Source organism: Siphateles boraxobius, unplaced genomic scaffold (genome assembly GCF_051911475.1).
Source record: "Siphateles boraxobius isolate OS27281-9 unplaced genomic scaffold, OSU_SipBor_1 66, whole genome shotgun sequence".
Classification (NCBI taxonomy): Eukaryota; Metazoa; Chordata; class Actinopteri; order Cypriniformes; family Leuciscidae; genus Siphateles; species Siphateles boraxobius.
The window spans coordinates 27,195,100-27,215,663 of record NW_027509193.1 but is presented as its reverse complement, the minus strand read 5'-3'; the positions used below and the strand labels follow the sequence as shown (position 1 = coordinate 27,215,663).

Here is a 20,564-nt window from a genome sequence, read left to right as displayed (position 1 = left end):
CTGCTGTTACCTCAGAAAGTGAACTCGACATGTTTATGTAAATTATGGTTCATCACACACCTCAAAAGATGCAATGATTTCTTTCCTATTGTTAGAATGAACACTTAAAGTTTAAGGCTCTGCAGTCATGATAACCCAATGTTATTCTTTCCACTGGCTTGTGCTTTATACTTGTTGGTAAAAGCCTTGATATTTCTATGTTTGCTACATTGTTCTTGCTGTGCTTTTACAATTTCTGCTGATGTCGAGGAATGCTGCACAACTGAAACTCACAGGGAACGTTACATATTCACATAACTTACATTGCCGCTTAACATTTATGCAGGCTGTCATACTGTTGCATTATTCATGAGACTTTTAAATCCAGAGGGAGGAGCAAGACAAAACACTTATCAAAGACAATCCACCTTTTTTTTCCTAACTCTTTTGCAGAGTGAGGTGGCGGGAGAGGTGACAAACTGCTTGCGTGTATTTACAAATATGCACATATACAGTACGACACACTCACATAAACAGACTTAGCCCATTCAGTCCATTGGATTCACCATTCATTCATGGAATGTAATTCTCATATTTTAAACACAGTAATCCTCTAAACATGGATTTGCATAATGCAATTTTGACAATAATAGCTGATAATTAAAAAAAGAAATGGAACACTAACAATTACATTTCACTTTCAAATTGAAAGTCCCATGCATTTGCAGTTGCGACTTATGGAAATATTAGAGGTGCCCTACAAAGAAATATCATAGAAGGCCCATATGGCATGGAAATCTGTAATCAATGAGCACTTCACACCACCAACGGCAATCATCCACATCTGCTGTGAAGGAAAAATGTTGAGTCACTTAAACAAATGGCCTACCATTGCTACTACGGCACTTAAATCACGCATTTGAATAAACCTGTACCTAAGAGTATCTCATCTTTCTGACATTTCCCAAGGAATAGGAGGACAGCTGCAGGCATCTGTCCTATAGTCCAGATGTTAAGATGGATCTGCCACGTTCAGGGGTGGCAGATGCTCCATTATATCGACTGCCACTAAACATTTCCTCTTCTGAATTATAACTAGCCTCCTCTTTCTTCTCGCCATCTAATAGGCTTAGCAAATAAATGGAGGATTTGAATAAATCACAACCAATAACTCACCTCACAGCCTGTCTTCTCCTCTCCCCAAAACCCATTTACGGACATTAGAGTCCGCTCTCTATAATATTGACAGCTATTTAAATATTTAGCCTTAGTTTAGACAGCTCAGTGCAAATATAATAAAATCACATATACATGCTTTGTAGACTGATTGTAGGTGAATGGGCAATTTGCAGAGTGTCTGAGTGCATCTTCTTCCCACCACACTGACTTCACGTTTAATCAGTCAGATTTTGCCATTCTGGTTTGCTCACTGGGATTTCCAATCACTGCAACTCGGATTCAGGCGGAATAGTTGCTTTGTGATATGTGCATACCTTAAAATTGTAAAATACATTTTTAACCAATTGTGCAGGATTGTTGATAAAAAAACATTGAGAAGCACTACAATGTGAATTGTCCATGAGCCCTGAACTGATATTTGCAGTATTATATTTTTTTTCCCTCCATTGAACGATTATAATATATATCAATATAATATTGATCCATTTATGGATCTTGCACTTTTTTTTCCGGCTGATGCAACTAAATCATTGTTACTAGCTACTCTGACATAGATTCTTGCACTATTCTGGTGCCACATAAATAAATAAATTATATATATATATATATATATATATATATATATATATATATATACAGTATATATATATATATACTGTATATACTGCACAGTGTGGTTTGATTAAAGAAATAATAAATTATTTTTTAGTGTATTCAAAGATTCAACGCCATCAGTATTGTCCAACTCTTGAACAAATGACTCTTATGAGGCAGTTTTTTTTTAAATGAATCAAACACATACAGCAAAATAATTGTCCAATTCCTGATCTAATGAGTTGATTCTTTTTAGTGAATCCAACAGCCTACAGCTAACTTTGAGTCTTAAAGTCACCACGAAACAAAAGTTGCAATGTTTTTTTGTGATATGTTTTTTTTCCCTCCCTATTGTGATGCATATCCAAGTGGCTTCTCGAACAAGAAAACATGAAGTATGGGACTTGATTTTGTCCATGGGGGACTTCACCATACTTAGAGATTGGCATGGTTTTATTTCAGTTAGGCCAATAGCTGGTATGATTTGCATTGAGAGATGATCTTATGGAAAGTGCCCCATGCCAATCTGGTGAAGGGAATGTGATGATGTGGGGTTATTTAAATTCCAAAGGCCAAGGGACCTTTATCCGGATGAATAGTGTCCTGGATAAGAACTAGGAACAGAATCATTATGATTCCCCTCACACCATTGTATTGTATTTAGGGACGGTTTACATGACACCGTTGTAAACTAAAACCATAAAACTTTTTATGCGTTTTGGCCATTCATTTACACGACAATAACATTTTGGGTGCCTGAAAACACACAACTTTTGAAAATGTGTTTCAAAGTGCAAGTTTTTGAAAATGTTCTCCATTTAAACAAAAAAAAAAAAGCAAATCTCTAAAGATAATGACATGCACATGCATAATACATGTTCAGTCTATACTGTTTCATCACCATCGCATGGCCTGGCAGTAGAATACAGCATTTTTAGTCGTTGTCGTTGACACGCAATGGTGTCGTCTGTAAGCGGCAAACTCAAAAGAAAAACTTCTCAGTTTTAAGCATATCGATGTCGTGTAAACATACCCTTAGGTTGAAGATCCAAATGCAGCTTTATTAGGACAGCACAGAATCGTAATCCATATAGCTATCAGGTAAAAGGTCAAACAATTCAAATGACCAACCGGGCAGAAAACACATGAAAAAGTGTATAATCCATAAAATAGGCAGAGAATCAAAAAACCAATACACAGGAAACCATGATAACGCTCAGAAATCCAGTGTGACAAGACTTTGCAATAAGAAAATGAACACAGGGTTTAAAAAGGCAAACATAAATGAGGTAATGATGGACAGGTGGCAGTAATCAGAACATGATCAGTCCAGGCAATGAGTTATGGGAACTGCAGGTTATATAGCGGTGCCCTCTGGTGGCTATCATAGGCATTCTTGCTCATTGGCAAGTTTTACTTGCACTTAATATTATCAAATGAACTAGCATACAGACCAATAGGTATTTAGTAGTAGAACTCTTCCATTCATTATCAATTAGCTGGAATTCATTAGAACGGATACAAATTACAGCCCTGTCCACCCTCCTAAATTAAACATAGTTCAACTATTATTAGTTTGAAAAAGCTAGTATACTTTTAAATAAAGTAAAAATTTGTGACAAGATGAGCACAGACTCTCTACGACATTTGCTGTGTTGCATAAAACTTATGAGGGATCAATTTACACCCCTTGTCTCACCCCCATTTGATTCTGTGCGATTGACTGATATACCTACAACAGGAATAGCAAGCATTTAACCTAACCTCGTCACATCAGCCTGCCCAATCTAATGAGCAGTCAGTGCTGACAGCCCCAGCCCTGCAGCTGTACGGACCGCTGATCCTCAGCAGGAACACACACAAAAGCATGGCCACTCTGTAGGTAATGCACGAGATCACCAGCGTCTCTCTACAGATGGATGCCCACTCAGTGCATGTGTGCTTCTTTGTGAGTGCTGCAGAAAGCTAGGGAACTTCATCCTCCACAATGCATCCATCCTGTGCCAGACACTTAGGCAGCAGCCCACAGCTCCCTCCTGCCCTCTTCTTCAAGTACAGCCCCCCAGAGAGTCAAGGCTACAAAGTATGAAGAATGGCTGTCAATCGTATACCTCAAAAGGTTTACCAACCTTAAATTGTGACTGAGTGCATTTGGAGGATGTGGTGGATTGGTGCTGTTCCCAAGAGTGCAGAAAGTCAATATGAAATTATGTTTCTCGTTCTTTTCCCTATCCACTCCCGGTATGATTACAGCAAGAAATTGTAAAATTGCATTTTACAGTAGTATGTGTGGACAAAGGATCGGAATTGCTAAGGAATTTAGTGATTATATTTCTGTTTTCTGTTAATGGTTCAATAACAGTTCCATTAATAATTGTTTAGCATTTTGAAGAAATACAATTAAAAACAATTCTTATTACATGCCCTTAGCAGTCTGTTGCAAAATTATGAGACCCTCGAAATATAGGGTATAGTCTAGAACGGCAGGATAGCTAACAGAGATACATTGAATAGAATTCTTTAAAAAATTGTTTGTACAGATTTTTAATGGCATTTCCTAAAATTCAATATTTAATCTTAACTAGATATTAAATTTGTCCATTCATTCACAAATGTGTATTCATTCACCCATGTGTGTCTTTAATTGAACAATTGGATCATATTAATTGGTCAATCTAGGTGCACTGATGACAGTGGTGTCACGAGACTGAAGTAGGCCTACAACATAACAGTGCATAACGGAAGAAATATAGTTTCGGGTAACTGATCTGAGGCAGATTAACGTAATAACACTGAGTCATAAGTGTTCATATGACTCGTTTATTCGAGAGTTGGACTGGACTTTCCCCCGTTGTATTTTGATTCACAACAAAGAACCAGCTTAGTAATTTATTCAGGAGTCGAACTACTGCTATGTTTTATTCATATACATTATAACGAACTGCATGATTCTTTCAGTATTTGACCACTTGCGCTATAGCCTATTTGAATAACTAAAATAACCGTCTTGTAAGAGTCCATTTTTGGCACTGCGCTGTTTTTGATTAACTAAAAAGAACCAGGTCTATTTCAGAGTCAATTCGCAATATCGGCCGAGATTTTTTTAGTAGTTAGATTTATTTAGATGTGTTTAGTAGTGGTAAAGCGCCGTTAAAAAGTAGTGCGTGTACGGTGCTCTAATGCACGTTCGAAAATCTTCAGCCGAACGAATGACAAAAAAATAAATAAACCGGTTCGAGTATTATTGTTTTGTAAATGTGTTCCTGCACAACAGGTATTGTGGTAGCTATACTTTGCAAGGTAGTAAATACTTTATATTTATATTGTTTGCCAAAGGTTTATTCTACATAGTCTACTCTATTTTGCTCCACGTGTTGCTTATATAATTCCAAATTCGAAAATATATATTTTTAAATGCTTTCTGCATACAATGATGTGTTCAAATCTCAGATCAGTTCTCTCACGTGGCACACAGCCCTCTTCCCTTCAGTGTCGAACCCACACCATTTATAGCCTCGCAGTAACCTACAATCTTATTATGAGATTTAACTTTGCCCCAACTGGACTTGGATGAGCAGTGCTCTAGTCCCGCTCCTCAACTCAACTAATAAATGACTGGAAATAGTTATAAGGCGCTGTCGCTCGCGATATGACAGACAAAACAACTCTGGCATGTCTCTGTCTGTGCGGAATACATAAAGGCTCTGCCTTGAATTAACCACTCGCTCTTTAATGGATCTTTGAGGATAGCGCTTGACGCAGTGAGGAGCTGCAGCTCTTTGTATTCCGAGGCCAAGAGGAACCTTGTGTGTGTGTGTGGTTTTTTTGTTTTCTTTTTGTTTGCTGTTTTTTTGTTGTTGCCCCCGTCCGATATCTACTGGCTCTTAGAAAATGTCAAGGGGATACATGGTGACATAGGGACCCCGGTTTGGTTACGGAGAGACTCTCGCTTCGCTCTGCGAAAAAGGTGAGTGAGAAATGCTTTGGAATGTCGTATCTACGTCGCTTCTAACGTTAGTTTTGTTGGACGAGAAATGAAACGAGTGCAAGTGTAGGCTGAGACATGTAAGTTATACGTGTGGCTTTTGTACACCCGCGTATTTGCAACAAATGCCTCGGTGTGACTTGTCTAACTTGTAAATGCATCGTCGAATCTGTTGAGTTTGACAGCGCGACTTAACAGACTCGAAATGAACACGAATTCGGTTCGTTTTGCACTAAGGCGTGATATCTACGTTCAAATGTGCACGCGAGTTGAGAGCGCGTTTCTTTTGGAGTCATTTAGTATTCTACATGGAATAATTGGACACATAATGACGTGATGAGGTCATATATGGAATTCTAAACTATATTAACCAAGGCAACACTATATGAATGTTAGTTCATGGGTTGTTGAACTCTAAACTGTCTCACTTAGAGATGTTACAGGACTAAATATCTCGTGCTTTCGCTAACATCTCCGGAATGTTTCAGGACCTTGGACAGCAGATAGGTTTAGTTTGCCGCTAGAGTTCGCCTTTAGCCATAAAAATGACAACTGATTGCCCCTTTCAGCCCTCAGTCGCCAGATTGTATTGAATCGCGTGAGTATATGTGCGATTTGTACATGGCAAATACACTTATCGTAGCTAATCGTATCCGTTTACACCAACGGAGCTCCGAAAGTTTCCCAGTCTAGTAGTGATCATCTTTTTCCATAATGGTCATAGCCATGAAAGTGTGCTGCTTACTGTATATCTAAAATACAATTGGTTTACCATTTGAATGTAGAGTTGCTGTTGAATGAAAAAGCCGTGCATGAGTTTCTCTCTGAGGACTGCACGTTAAGATTGCTAAATTAAGAAATCATTTGAAGCTAGTAGTTTAATAAATTATTCAGAGACATTATAATTGAGTTGAGATTGAATATATGACGCAGACATACTTTGGAGTAAATCAGAATTCAAATAATTATGGAGTAGTTGCAGTGATTTCATAAAACTTTGAGATCAAGAAAAATAACACTTTACAAATATACTCTGTTTAAAAAAGTGCTAAAGGGGTTTAAAAAGAAAAGACATGAAACACGACCAAACCTAATCTGTTTTATATGACTGTATACTGAGGAGTATCAGCATACATAGTTATCTGTGAAATGTAAGTGTCGCATGCTTTAAACTGTGAAATATGTGCATCCAATTGGATATGCGTTTTATTCATCTTGATTGACATAACTGCACAGTTACATGAACTTTGAGACTCACTCTCAGAAATATCCTAAGCATATTAGGTCACCGAGTAACACAGTTCATAATATGAGAAAAGAGCTTAGTCCGGCATGCTATTGTCAGAGCAGTGTATTGTAAGAACTTGATCATCAAACACAGCAATGGTGTCTAAGCTTGTAAGTAAAGCACATTTCCCCTTTAAAAGACACAAATGCATTTAGCAGGACAAACATGCACATTTGGCAGGCCAAAACTTTTTCATTGTTTTTGTTAAATGAAAGATTTTGTATTTTGAGACTGAGAAATTACTCTTCGAGTTCTCAAAACCCAAATGTTAAGATTTTAATAGCTTTTTCAAATGCAAAGTGCAAATGAACTTAATAATTTTGGTCTTACAGAGCTGTTTTATTTTGACTATAACAGGTTGCCTATCCTGCAAAGTATTGTTGTAGCCTAAAATAATCAATGTTATTCAACTGAAGCAGGCTTTTTCAACTTGTATAGACCCAGGGACCCCTTATCCAGATTTTGAGCCAGACCCTCAAAATAATAATAATAATAATAATAATAATAATAATAATATATATATAATATAAATGCTTAGCATTAGTAAGAAATTTAGAAATAGTCAATAGCTCTAAATGCCATGAACATGTACGTTGTATATGTTTCAAATATCTTAAAGACCATCTGGAGTACATTCAGGGTACCCTATTGAAAACCCTGTCGGAATGATTATTAATATTATTATTATTTTGGATCTTTGTGAATTTTGGTGAAATATCATTCTACAACCTGTACATAGATGACCGATGGTGAATCGCACTCTTTAGGCTACATCAGACACACTGAGAATCTCCACCCTCACTTTAGTTCATTGGTAAAAGGCAAATCTAAATCATTCTGGATCTAAAAATCAAATCTAAATGTTTCGTCAGAAGGATTTACTCAAGAGCTTTGCCTTACCATAACCTAACGTTCAACAAAGAGCTGCGTTGTTCAAAAAAACAAAAACATCATTTGCTAGATGTGTCTTTCTCTCTCTCTCTCTCTCTCTTTCTCTCTCTCTCTCTCTCTCTCTCTCTCTCTCTCTCTCTCTCTCTCTCTCTCTCTCTCTCTCTCTCTCTCACTCTTATCTTGATTATGCAGCTTGGAGATTGAGTCAGCTGTTTTGTATGCAAGGTGTCTGAGCCAGGCTCTTTGTGGAGGAGAGAGCAATCGTGCCGCGGATACAGAGAAAGAGAGAGAGATGGATAGACAGACAGATAGACAGAGTGAGCAGAAGATGGCAAGATGGGGGTGAAAAAACGGTATGTCTATATGTGCGGTGTTGGATTAGCACTCTCATATTAATATCATATTATCTGGCTTTATAAAAAGCATCCTTTATGCCTGGAGCACTCACATATGGCATAACAAATTATAAATTATGAAGTCACCCCAATGTGCTCACTTAGTACATAGAGTCATAAAACACAAGTGCAATTGTTGGTGATATGTGAGATAGAAGGCTTTTACAGCCCCACTGAGTGTGTTGATAATAGATAAAGACAGTTCTGAACCGATCATTCTGAGAGATGAGCGCCGTGATCCAGAGTACAGAGGAGAATAAAAGAGAATTTTTACATAGGTAAGGCAGAAGCAGACATTTATAGCAATCAAAACTATGAGATATTTGAAATTATAGCTTCATTATTATAATGTTGGTTTGTGTCTGTGTCTATTATAGCTGCGGTACAAATGGAGTATTGTAAGTAAGCTAATAAAATAACTACTGAAATAGTTTCAGTTTCAGTAATGTTAATAACTAAAATATAACAAGTATAATAACTTTTAATCAGATCTGTTACACTTTTCCAAGTTTTGGGGTTGGAAATATTTCATGCTTTTGTCCCTTATCCTCACCAGTGCTGCATTTATTTGATCAAAAATACAGTTAAAATGTAAAATTGTGAAATTGTATTTCTTAAAAAAAATGTTTTCTTTGTTAATATATTTTAACATTTAATATATTCATGTAAGGCTGAATTTCCAATGGCTATTACTCCAGTCTTCAGTGTCACAGGATTCTTCAGAAATAAGTCTAGTATGCTGATTTGCGGCTCAAGAAACATTCATTATTATCAATGTTGAAAACAGTTGTGCTGTTTAATATTTTTGTGCAAACCAGCATCATACATTTTTTCATGATTCTTCAATGAATAGAAAGTTAAAAAGAAAAGCATTTATTTGATATAGAATCTTTTGTATTATTATTAAACTTTCCACTGCCACTTATTATCACTTTACTGTAATGTATCATTGCTGAATAAAAGTGTGTATATATATATATATATAATAGATTACTAGATGTCTTACACTGCTGATGTTGATTATTGCTGCTGCTTCAGAGCATATATGGACTTAATACTTTTAATAGATACACGGACTGTGAGCATGTAATATATGCTGCTGCTGCATAAATAAACACATAAATCTCATATTAGATCTAGGCAGGGGAACAGGGGGAAGTGGAGGGTTTCAGAGGACCCCTGAAACCGCTCTGCAGAACTAGCTTAATGCAAACAACGAACCAGACTATATAAAAGTTGAGCAAGCAATCTCATTGGCTGCAGATTAATTATTCCAGATTACTTTAAGACATAGAGCATGCATCTCATTTTAGACATGCATGCTTTATTCATAAGATACCAATTTTACTTGTAACTGTATTTTAGGAAAGCTACAGGTGTAGGCACTTAACTTAGACATAAACACAGCGGATAGACCTCTTGGAATCATGCAGGAATGTGATATGACTATATGAGACTGGAAGGACCCTATTTTTATTCATACGCCAGTATCCAAGAACTGAGGCGGAGGAGGTTGAATAGGGGAGGAGGGGCTGTCCATGGTCCTGAACACCCATGAGAGGCTGTTGGACTGAAGTGCCATATTGGGCTTTGATTCGTTGTGATATGAAGTATGTACTTTTGATAGATATTTCTTGTTTACACATTGAGACGGCAGCCTTTTGATTTTAAATTGATAGGGATGTTGTAAGCCTGTGGCGATGTCCCTTGCGCTTCAACACACATTAGCAGCTGGATATGTCTTGTAGGAAACAAAGGTTTTACTATACCTGAATGCTTGAGGGCCTTCAGTACAGTGATATGGAGATTCAAGACTTGGTCTGTTTTTGAAGTTTTTTTTTTTTTCTTTTCACATTTTTTTTATCCCGAGCACAATAGCTCTTGGCAGTAATGCACTGCCGTGTTGGGAGAGACTGACTGGGAGCTGACAGAAAGTGTTAAGCCTTGGGACAGCTTGAAATTGACAAGTAATTAAAATTTGAAGCAAATGTTCAGAAAGGGGAACATGGAGGTTTCAGTGAGCATCCAGTGGTCTCTACAGTGAGTTAAATAAGTGACTGGAACTTGCAGATATGGCTGAAATTACAAAGCCGATGTCCTTACAGCCTTTGCCCTTGAGTGCTGTTTTATTTCAATTTAGCAAAGCAAAGATCGCACAGTTGTTTCGATTGTATCTCTTGGAAAGCACACATAAATGGCATTAACAGCTTCACCTTGAATCAGCAGCTTGTATGAGTCATTAACCACATGGCTAGCGATTACCGAGCGGTCTGGGCCATTCCAACCCTGCAAGCACCGAGGCAAAGTTTCCTTTGGAGATTGCAACTTTAACACTGAAGATGTCACTGTCAGTCGCAGCTGTATTAAATACATATGATGCTCTCAAAGCTATTAGGATAAGATAACATTGACTAAGTGGGACCAGTGTTTTGGAACCGTTGGTGAAACAGATGGTCCCTTTAAAGAACCTATGTGTAGTTAGTGAAGGCTACAGTTCTGGACAGTATATGCAAATTAGTTTTGCAATAGATTTGGATTCTTGCTTACAGCATAAACTGGTTGCAATTAAGTCCAAACTGTATTAAATATAACTAAATCAATATGGCTATGGCATGGGTCAATGGGGCTTATTTTGTCGAATCTATTAATTTATTCAAAAATACAATTGATAAAAAATGCAATTCATACATGCAATGACTTGAAAACAATTGTTCTGTGATTGAAAATGACAGACACACACACGCCCGCACACCCGCATATATATATATATATATATATATATATATATATATATATATATATATATATATATATATATATATATATATATATATATATATATACTTGAGAGAGAAGCAACAATTAGAGATTGTGTAAATACAGATACAGTATGCAAATTTTATTTATAGAGTTGTACTGTACATACAGTACATAATGCACTGTACATAAGTCTTCTGTTTCAGATGTATACCACATTATTACTATTATTGTTTATTTTACTTATTTATGTTTTTTCGTTAGTCTCATTTAAATGCCTGTTCTCATGTCATACATGTATTGTGACACGTCCCCAAAGCTAGGAGAGGTTTCGCCACAAAACACAACCACAAGAGAGACAGGGGCAGCATTAACAGAAACTGTCTTTCATTTAACATAAGGGATCCAAACTGGAACTTAGGTTCTTCCCGGTCTGGGGAAGACAGACAAAACGAAAGGCAAATTTGGTAAAGCAGAGGTTACAAGGTTAACTGTGTCTTTTCTTTGTCTTCAGCCAGTCTCACTCTAGGCCTCCCTGTGCTTCTTCACCTCGTCCTGGGGTTGTCTGCACCCAGAACCATCTCTCTCTTTAGTGAAGCACAGATCCCAGATTTATAGTGACCTCCATTGGGCCATTATTGGCTACAGCTGTGAGTGGTCCCATGTTTGAAGGGTGAACAGGTGGAAGTATTCATAATTGATGATTTTTCCCAGCTGGGACCTACTTCTTTGCTCCTGGGCTCCTTTCTCCAACATTGGCCTGCCACAATATGTATATACAGTATGTATGTATGCATGTACCAAGAGCTCCTTTAAAAACCACAACAAATTCCTCTTGTGTTTGCGCACACTTGGCAAATAAAATGAATTCTGATATCAGAAGTAGGCTAACTGTAAACACACACACACACACACACACACACACACACACACACACACACACACACACACACACACACACACACACACACACACACACACACACACACACACACACACACACACACACACACACACACACACACACACACACACACACACACACACACACATATATATATAAACACAATCATATATTTGTTGCCATACATTTTAAAATGTCAGGGTGATACAACTATCCTGATATCACAATTTAAAAGCCTCATTTACAGAATGACAGTCTTAAAAAAGGAAACTTAACTTAAATATTGTGTTATGAAATTATTTATTTGAAATAGAAATGTCATGTGGCGAAACCTATACAGTACATACAGCAAAAATAAAATAAAAATAAACAGGTAATTATATTATCATAGAGACAATTTATTTATTTATTGCAAATGGTGATTGCGATGTGTACAGTCGCATGTATTCAAAGTGTAATGAAAATATGTTATTGCTATACTTCAATTTTTTTCCATCTTTAGCACTTATATATTATTGACCAATACAATGAGACCAGTTTGAAGTATCTCTTTTCATTTATGTCCATTGCTAGACATTACTGTGCAGTTTGCTGTCGGCACTCTTACTATGGGCAAATCCTTTAGTGATCAGGCAGCACGTCCGGGAGCATAAGGGATATTGAACATTATCACAGCCCCCAGCGTGTCGTCATCATCCCTCCTGCGAAGTAATTAGAGGTCTGGATACAGAGTAGCATGGCTGTTTACCTGCAAAAACCATTAAAGCTGGTGATACATAACAGGTTTGTCAATGCACACTTCAGAGGTTCTTTTATTGATTAAGTTTTTGAGCAGCCAGCCACTCTCCTCAAAGAGTTCTCTCTCTCTTGCTCTTTTCCTCATTTGTGCTTGACTGATGAATATGCATACAGTGCATGGGGTTTAGGGGTTATAAGGCCAGTGTAATCATAAACCATTGGTGTATCGAAAATGTGTGATTCATGTGGCGCAAAGCAAAAGTTGTGCTTTTGGGGACATAATGTTTTTTTCTTTACTAACCACACATAAAGGTAATTTTCACAAAAATACAAACTTTTACATACATGCTGCTCACTTATTATTGTAGCACAGTTTGTGCTGAATACAGTGTAATCAGACTTTAGCCATTAAAAATGTTATAAGCCTTCATGTCAACCACCAGTCATTAGATTATTAGTAGACTGTCTGCTTAATATCTGCTAACACTTTATTTTTATGTTCCACAACAGGCATTCTACTGACTATATGTAACTTTGCAACTACATGTCAACTTATTACTAACATGAACCCTAACCTAACAGTCTACTACATCATATACATAATAAACATAATGAAAGCGAAGCTATTTGAGAAAAGCTTCCTTTTTTAATATAATGAATACAATTATTTATAATAAAAAAGAAAATCATACTCACCCAAATCTTTTGAATGGTATGAATGTATCACGTTTTCCCTAAAAAATATTAACAGCAAAAACTTTGTTTTCGACATTGATAATAATAAGAAATGTTTCTAAAATCCTATTAGAATGACGAATAAGTCAGGGTTCTTTAGTAAGGTTTCCATCACAGTGTCATTGTATTTAACAGGATCAATATTCTTGATCAATCTACATGTCAAGCAAGAGCTGACGTTTGCATATACTTCACACACTCACTGTAAAATTGCTTCCTATTGAATGAAATGTCCATATAGCAATCACTGTAATTAGTTCACATGGAAACTCAAGGCCTGTGCAATGACGCCAAAGCCAATATAATACTTGTGCGGCAGTCCAAATACACTGTCTAAGAGTATTTCAGGGTCGACTCTCAATATAAAGCATGAGTCCAGGAGTGTGCTCTTGTAGATTCCATGTGCAGTTCTTAATAATGCTTTTGGCTGGGTGGAAAAGCGTAGTGTCCTCAGGTGGTCCCTCCCTGAGATATACAAGGGCTTTCATACTCTTGTCATGATCAATACTTTCTATTTCTACTTTCTATCAAATCTTTTTGTGAATGAACGACATGCTGGCTCACTGTGAATGCTGTGTTTTTAGTTCGGTGACAGAGGCCATGAACTGTGAATTTAGTAGTAAAATGCACATTTAAAAAACCAAGTATGTCTTCTTACATTCTTAAACAACTCATATATTTATATATGTATTGTATTTGTCATATTGCGAAATCAGAGACTATCCAAATGCAGGTTGGATCCAAATGTAGTAGGTTTATTACATGAACTATCGAATACAAACAACTCAAAATCTGCAAAACAAAACTGCGAGTAAACAAAACTGAACGCACTAACATGACAGCTATAGAAAGACCTGACAAACAATGAAACATAAGGACTACAAAACTAGACACAGGAAACAGGAAACTAGAAATACATTTACAACATACAAGTCCAAACAAACAGGGGACATGTAACAGTATTTGAATATTTAAAAAAATATATATTGCATTTTACACTAATAATCAATGACTGTAAGTCAGTACACTGTAATACAAATATTGTTGAAGTAATTAAACATTATTTGAATATGTTTTACAAGAAAATACAAGAAATTGTGTTTCTACTTCGAATTTTCGTGTTACTTGCTGTTTGTTTGTAATAAGTTAAGATATTTACTAGCGAGTGAAAACTGTATCTATGCCATTTTTTTCAGTGAAGTTTAATATTTTCCAGTCATTTTTATTTTATATATGTTAATCAGACCACTTCGTTAGCTGTGTATTTTATTTTCCTGTAAAAAAAAAACAAAAAACAAAAAAAACATGAAGCACTTGCACTTTGTATCTTTTTCAAATACTTTACACTTGGTCCCTTTTGAACAATCTGTTGTTTATAAGTAACTGTACAACTACATGTCAACTTACTCTCATTAGAGTATTAGACTGTCTGCTTGATATCTGCTAACTCTTTGTTTTGATGCTCCAGAACAGACATTCTACTGACTATAAGTAACTCTGCAACTACGTCAACTTATTCGAACTCTACCAGTCTACTGATACTCTACTAGCACTCTAATGGGAGTTAGTAGACATGTAGGTGCAATGTTACTTATAGTCAACAAAATGTGTTAAAGGGACCGTCAAAATAAAGTGAAACCAAGTTTAAAATGTCATGACTTATTTCAGAGCTGCATTGTTTATTTCATGTCTAGAATTAGTATTAAGCAATAGTTTTAAATCTCGAATACTTCTGGACTCAAGACGGCTGGAAACATGGTCTGTTACTTTGTACTCCATTTGAAAATGAAAAAAATTGCAACGGTTCGTTTATCACATTTCAGGATTTGACTCATTGCCTAGTGGGACAGAATAGGATGAGATATTAGAAATGTGTTGAGAAAGAAAGTGTAGAAATAAATTGAGAATCAGGTGCATGGAAACAGCCAAACTACCATCTGCTAGGAAATGAAAAAAAAAAAAAAAAAAAAAAAAAACGACACAAAAAACAAAACTGTCTCATACTTGCAGATCTGATTAATGTCTTCGTTTGCTCACCAAAGACAATTCAAACAGACTGGGATATTGTGTAAAATGGGATGTCTCTCAGGAAATGAAATGGGAAGCAAGGGTAATATCATTTATCGTGTGGTGCTGTACATATGGCTGTAGAGGCGGAAAAAGCTGCGAAAGCAAACACCATGTCTGTCTTTGTGTCAAGTGTGTCACTGTTTACCCTCTCCTGGGGAAAAGCTCATTTATAATCTGACTGTGTGGCTTGTTCATCACAGTAAATAATAGGCTACTTCATGCCCACATGACAATTCAAACAGTCCACTCTTCAGGTTTCCCTCAGTTTCATCCTGCCCCCCAATCGAATCTGCAGGGCAATTTATTTGTGTTTAGAGCCGTATCATGTACGGACAGAGCGCCTTTTTTTATTTCTGACAGACTTATCTTGTTGATGGTGAGAAGTATAAGAGAGGATGTTTTTCTCAGACAGCATCACAGAGGAAAGAGTCGGGCAGGTCATCGGCCCGTATTCTAGCACGCCGGTAGCGTGAACTGTGCATTCTGCAAACAGCGGATATCAAATATTTTCCATCCTTTTTTGAGACGTCTTGTTGTGTTCTTTTGTCAGCGGCCACCAAGACACTTACACAAAACTTGAACTTCAAATACAAAGCTGGTGGCATAAATGTGTAATGTTGGTCAGTTGGAAGAATGTGTTTCTTTGGCGTATTTATGCAAATAAATTAGCCTACAAATAAACTAAATATACAGTTAATATATGTAGAATTAAATATGCCTCTTCATGGATGAGCATTTTACCAGTTTCTGAATTAAAATGTATTTTGATTATTTTTGTTGTTTAATTCTGTTTGTAAAATTGTCATGGGGTGTTATTCCTTATAACACCCCATGACAACGTAACGATAAGTGTAACAATATTTATGAATTCATTTTTATAAACATAATATTTATGGGAAACTACTTCTTTAAAAAATGAAAATAATGATTAAGATCAGTGCAATTGAAGGTGTAAGGAAAATATGGTTCTTGCTGGTTTCAACTGAATGGATAGTTCACTCAAAAATGAAAATTTGGTCATAATTTACTCACCCTCAGGTCAGTCCACACCTGTATAAATTTCCTTCTTCTGTGCAGGGCTCTGTATGAAACTATGCACCATAAACACAAAGAGCACATTTGTATGAACTTGGCATGTTTTAAACTATCTGTAAAAAAAAAATGTGATCAATAAGTTATGATAACATATGTTTTTACATTGCTTTAACTCATCGAAAATAAGCAAAGTTAAGCAATTTTCAACTTTTTATAAGTTATACAAATTCAGCGATTTTTTTAAAGTCAGTTTAATGTAATTTATGATGGGAGAGTGAACCTGTTACATATTAATATGACAAAGCCAAAAGGGCAGAGATTCTATGACCAATATCTTGCTAATGTGCAACATTGATCGCTGCTTTTCCGGGATACCATTAAGGACTTCTATAGTTGTTCAAAGTTCAGTAGATAATTAAGTAAAATGTCTTTTAAACTTTTTTTTTTTTACTGGAGATTGCACCAGCTGCCAAGATGGGTTTTAATGCATCAGATTTTAAGGGCCTCTAAGCATTTCTGCCACGATGGACCATAAATTTCACTTTTGGCTGGCACAGGCTTACCTCAGAGCAAGCATCTGTCCATAATTAAGGGCTGGGGATTGTTTTATATCATTTATCTGATGCCTATTTAAGAGGTCACATGATTAAAGAGCACAACTTTCATTAGAAATCGTTGGGAAATCAACTGATATTCCCTTGCAGTGTGAAGATAAAGAGCACAGTTGCCATAGAAACTGTCTCTGAAGTTGCCGGAAAACATACAGTCCTAGCATCTACTTATTAAAAATGTGCCAATATTCACACAGTTTGTTGGCTACGCTGTATGCTAACGCTCCAATTAGACTATCTCGCTGCACAGCGGATGGGACCTCTGTTTGCCCAGACCTCTTTTAGCGTTAATTTCATTCAGAGGTTTACATGCATCTGTTTATAATTACAGTGCATACATCACTCTTGAAAGATTCAAGCTCCATATTCGTTGAAAAATGAGTTGTTAGCTTGATATAAGCCTGCTGGTTTGACAATCTGCTTTAGTATCACCTCCAGATTTTTACAGACAATCAGGGACTCTTGAAGTGGAGGCAGACATCTTAATTGCATTAATGATTTGGAGTTTATTGGAGACTCAGGAGATGTAACTGAGATTTCTATCTATCCATCTATCTATCTATCTATCTATCTATCTATCTATCTATCTATCTATCTATCTATCTATCTATCTATCTATCTATCTATCTATCTATCTATCTATCTATCTATCTATCTATCTATCTATCTATCGATCTATCTATCTATCTATCAACATATCTGATTATATTTATATATTTTTTATCAATTTAAAAAATATACACATATTTAATATTTTTCATCACAACTCTCTCATATTATGCCTAGGATATCTTTTTTTTTTGTTGAGCTCTGAGAAAGAAATGAGTTGTATTTGACAGATTAAGAGTATAGAGCTACAAAATGAACCAGATATTACCGTTTAGATAATTTGATCTTGGAAGAATTTGATGAAAGATGTTGGAGTTTATATCTTAGCAAATCTAATCACAGTGTCATTGTTGCTATCTCTTTTGAAACTCCGGAGGACACACGTCTGAGAAAAATCAGAAGAGAAATCTTACAAGAAGGTGATTTGAGCATTTAATCTCATTGTTGTCTAGCAAAAACAATTGGGATATCAAAGAGATCTCACTGGCGATTTTTTTTTTTTTCCTGTGGTTTTTTCTTGGATCCGTTTCGGGAATAGGTAAGACGAAACGCCAAAAAGCTACAGATTATTTTGCAGCCTCATAAAAAGTGTTTGTCACTTGTTGTTTTGCCTTGAGTGGTTCCAGCCATGTAGACCTCTGCCTAGTCATTTCCACAAAAGCGGCCAATCCGATGATGATGGATTGCAGCCTAATGAAGGTGGACGTAGCATTGGGCTTTCAGGGCAGCAACTTCACACAGCAACACCTACTGAATTAAATCAATTTAACTCAGTATATTTGTGTGCCCTTAGCAATAAATTTGATCTCGCTGCATGCCAAGCTTAAAGAAAGCCTTTTTACGGCATTCCCAATTCAGATTACACTGTGACATTCATTCAACCGCCGTTTCTTCCCCCGTCTGTTCACATGCTTTGCCAAAGTCCAGGTGGATTCAAGTAATTACATTGGCATGTTGATCCGAAATGATCAAAACCCATCCCTCGTTTTCACGTGAAAACATTCTCGCCAAATGAGGCGATAATACTCGAGTCCTTCACGGCAGCCTTGCCAGTGTTGTATGAAGATGATTTGCAGGCCTGCGGTTTTAATGATTATTATCCAGGCCCGACAGCTGGTAGAAACAGTGGTGCCTCCCCAGCCGCAGCGCGTGAGACTGATGCTCCACCTGTTGTCTCCTTACCCACATGCCCTCTGTTTCTTATTAAACAGAGCCGGCTTTCACAGCCAATCAGAATGACCCGCTGATTACCTATTGTGGAGGCGGGAAAAGACTGGAAGAGTAATATAATGTAAAAGAGAGAGAGAGAGAAAAGCACTTTCTCACCATGGGATTGGAGATTGCAGCGCGCGTGAAGTGTTATCCTGAAGATAAATATGGATATTCACGGAAGCACTGCGTGCCAATTACAGCTTCTCACTTCAGCTCTGGACCACCTGAGCCAGAAAGCAGTAAGAGAGTTAAAGATGTGAAAACGATCTCCTCTGGGCTCTGCTTGGATAGAAAAGCAGGAAAAAAGTAGAACGTGATCAGGCTGTGCGGTGGGTATTTACCTCCATCTGATCCTATCACTTTTACACAGCCGTGGAGTAAGTGTACACGTTGTTAAAACGTCCTATAGATTTAAAGCTGCGCAGAGAGGCACACTCCAGTTTTACAGAGCTATCAGATGCAAGTAAAGAAGGATATTCCAGCCTGATGTTGTTGTTTTTTGTGCTTGTGTGTGTGTTCTTGAATACTACAGTAAATGATCAAGCCATTCTCAAATGAGGCTTTTAAAGTCTAGATCGATTAGTTATGAAATATTTAACATGCAGGGTTATAAAAGACAATCAATGAAATGCGCAAATGATGAAAAGTCAGGGGTGGTTTGGTGCTCTATTTTTCCATTTGTATTTTTTTCTGGCATCTAAAAATGTAAAGAAGAAATTAGTCTGTAAATAAAGGCTCTCAATTTTGGACTGGATAGAAGAAAAGCAAGTAAAGAGGTTACTGTTGGCCTTAAATGGGAAGGCTATGCCATGGCCAAAAGCGTAGTCTTTCTTAAAAGGGCTTTTGGAAATTTGTGGATCATTGCTCTAATTCTCCTTTTCTTGTTGATATTTCCCTCAAAAATGCATGCAAACAGCTGCCAGCAAATGTTCTCTGCTATATGTTAGCTTCAACATTTTGTGCTTGTACAGAAAAACTAATTGTACAACCATTTTGAGTCTTCGCAAACATAAATTTGGCTCTCGCATCTTGGCACTTTCTGCAAATAGGGTACAAATGGTGTTCAAATTGGTGTCCACTTTTATTATTTTAACGTTACCTCTTCCACCTCAGAAGTCTTGGACTTCTGATCTGAATCCAATGGTGATCATACAACAAAGTCACTATTGAACTGATATTAAATTATTGCAGTAAAAATATATTAATATTTATAATTTTTCCTTCATTTGTAGCACAATATAAAGTTTATGACTAGCAAAAAATCAGTATTAGGTCACAAGCTAGCTTAATTTAGACTAAATTATATATATTTTTAAACAAGCTCTATCTTGTACCCTAATTGTGGAAAGGTTCATTTGTTACAAACATGGTGCAGTTTGCCCACACTTACCTTCCCAGTACGAAATTCAATGCATTGTCTATTCTCCCCACCCCCAACAAACCCAGAACTTTTCCTTCCTTCATTCGAATTTCTTAAATGTAATAACCAAATCTAAAAATCCCTCCAAGGATGTGCTCAGGTAATCAGCAAGACAATAACAGAAGTGTTATTCCTGCGGCAAACCAAACCCAATCTTATTTG

General features: G+C 36.6%; 1 protein-coding gene across 2 annotated transcripts in view; it reads left to right on the top strand.

Moving 5' to 3' along the window:
- Window positions 1-5,287: 5,287 nt before the first annotated feature.
- Window positions 5,288-20,564, top strand: part of elfn1a (extracellular leucine-rich repeat and fibronectin type III domain containing 1a) — a 126,126-nt gene continuing 110,849 nt past the window's right edge. Inside the window, exon 1 of one of the 2 annotated variants that reach the window (XM_077213328.1) lies at window positions 5,288-5,719. The gene's annotated coding sequence lies outside the window, so the exon portion shown is untranslated. Of the gene's footprint in view, window positions 5,720-8,163; window positions 8,270-20,564 lie in introns of those variants that run through there. The other variant, XM_077213329.1, reaches the window with a different exon arrangement.